We start from the raw sequence: 2,324 nt of genomic DNA, 5'->3' as shown, positions 1-2,324 counted from the left end.
CACAAGGGCAGCGTCCCGTACAAGTGCCAAAATCCTTGAGGGAGCTGTCAGGGGTCCCGTTCGCCGGACAAATTGTACATTTCGCGGCTTGGGTTTTCCTGTTCTAAAATAAGTTCCCAAGGTGCACTTATTCTAACTTTCTGAATCATTTAGGGTTAGCATGCGGCTTCGTTGCGACAGAAAAGGGGGGGGGGGGGGTGAAACCGGGGTCCCGGCCAATGGCAATTCCACGCCGAGTCCCATAGTAAAGCATAGGGCGGGGTCTGAGTGACGGTTGCCATGGCAACGGCGGTTCTGACGCTGTGAAACTGGCACGTTTTGAAGTGAGCCGACGTCAATAGTCAATATGCCATGTGATTTTGGTCGAATACAACTTTGCTTGCAATTCCGGGCCGATCCCCGCTGTGGTTCAAGGTAGCAGAACACAGTTTTCGGCCTATGGGGATTTCTATAGTTAAGGACCACAAGGTGACTGACATCGACGCTGATAAAATCATAGAAGGGTGCAGTTTTCAAGCACGACAAATTAATATGTTGAAGTCGAGGGTATAACCTACCAAAATAATTGAAAAACAGAAAAAGTTGTCGTTTTGAATTTTTCTAAAGACCTCTTTGAAATGGGGTCATGCGGGGCCATGCGGAACTGCAGCCGACTCACAGGGGCAGGCAGCTGTAAAGGTCACGCGCATTTATACACCAAATGGACAAACATACAAATCTTACACATACCACCTGAAAGTCGACTCCTTATACTACCATATAGCAAAGCTCATCCCCCACTGTCTTTCACGTTACGGTGTTTACAGGCGCTTCCAGATTTCGGCCGCACTACTTTTTTACCCCTACGTAATAGACCACGGGGGTCGCGGAGTAATACTGTGGGCTGCGACCTTAAACGAACTTGACCTTGAATTTCTTTTGCTTCATATGATAAAACAAGTCAAGATATAGAACTGTACCAAATTTTAGTCCAGACATACAAGCGGTTGCTGAGATATGGCCAACTTCGTACTTCGGCACCCAGCACAAGGGCAGGTCCCGTACAAGGCCAATCTGAGGGAGCTGTCAGGGGTCCCGTTCTCCGGACAAATGTACATTTCCGGCTGGGTTTCTGTTCTAAAATAAGTTCCAAGGTGCATATTCTAACTTTCTGAATCATTTAGGGTTAGCATGCGGCTTCGTTGCGACAGAAAAGGGGGGGGGGTGAACGGGGTCCCGGCCAATGGCAATTCCACGCCGAGTCCCATAGTAAAGCATAGGGCGGGGTCTGAGTGACGGTTGCCATGGCAACGGCGGTTCTGACGCTGTGAAACTGGCACGTTTTGAAGTGAGCCGACGTCAATAGTCAATATGCCATGTGATTTTGGTCGAATACAACTTTGCTTGCAATTCCGGGCCGATCCCCGCTGTGGTTCAAGGTAGCAGAACACAGTTTTCGGCCTATGGGGATTTCTATAGTTAAGGACCACAAGGTGACTGACATCGACGCTGATAAAATCATAGAAGGGTGCAGTTTTCAAGCACGACAAATTAATATGTTGAAGTCGAGGGTATAACCTACCAAAATAATTGAAAAACAGAAAAAGTTGTCGTTTTGAATTTTTCTAAAGACCTCTTTGAAATGGGGTCATGCGGGGCCATGCGGAACTGCAGCCGACTCACAGGGGCAGGCAGCTGTAAAGGTCACGCGCATTTATACACCAAATGGACAAACATACAAATCTTACACATACCACCTGAAAGTCGACTCCTTATACTACCATATAGCAAAGCTCATCCCCCACTGTCTTTCACGTTACGGTGTTTACAGGCGCTTCCAGATTTCGGCCGCACTACTTTTTTACCCCTACGTAATAGACCACGGGGGTCGCGGAGTAATACTGTGGGCTGCGACCTTAAACGAACTTGACCTTGAATTTCTTTTGCTTCATATGATAAAACAAGTCAAGATATAGAACTGTACCAAATTTTAGTCCAGACATACAAGCGGTTGCTGAGATATGGCCAACTTCGTACTTCGGCACCCAGCACAAGGGCAGGTCCCGTACAAGGCCAATCTGAGGGAGCTGTCAGGGGTCCCGTTCTCCGGACAAATGTACATTTCCGGCTGGGTTTCTGTTCTAAAATAAGTTCCAAGGTGCATATTCTAACTTTCTGAATCATTTAGGGTTAGCATGCGGCTTCGTTGCGACAGAAAAGGGGGGGGGGTGAACGGGGTCCCGGCCAATGGCAATTCCACGCCGAGTCCCATAGTAAAGCATAGGGCGGGGTCTGAGTGACGGTTGCCATGGCAACGGCGGTTCTGACGCTGTGAAACTGGCACG

At 48.4% G+C, this 2,324-nt stretch overlaps 1 protein-coding gene across 2 annotated transcripts in view; it reads right to left on the bottom strand.

Annotated features, from left to right (window-relative positions):
* The window catches only part of LOC118419480, a gene marked incomplete at its 5' end in the record, with an annotated part of 12,367 nt that overhangs the window by 4,844 nt on the left and 5,199 nt on the right, over nucleotides 1–2,324 (bottom strand).

Source organism: Branchiostoma floridae, chromosome 7 (genome assembly GCF_000003815.2).
Source record: "Branchiostoma floridae strain S238N-H82 chromosome 7, Bfl_VNyyK, whole genome shotgun sequence".
Lineage (NCBI taxonomy): Eukaryota > Metazoa > Chordata > Leptocardii > Amphioxiformes > Branchiostomatidae > Branchiostoma > Branchiostoma floridae.
Note: the sequence above shows the minus strand (reverse complement) of the source record. Positions and strands in the feature narration are given on the sequence as shown.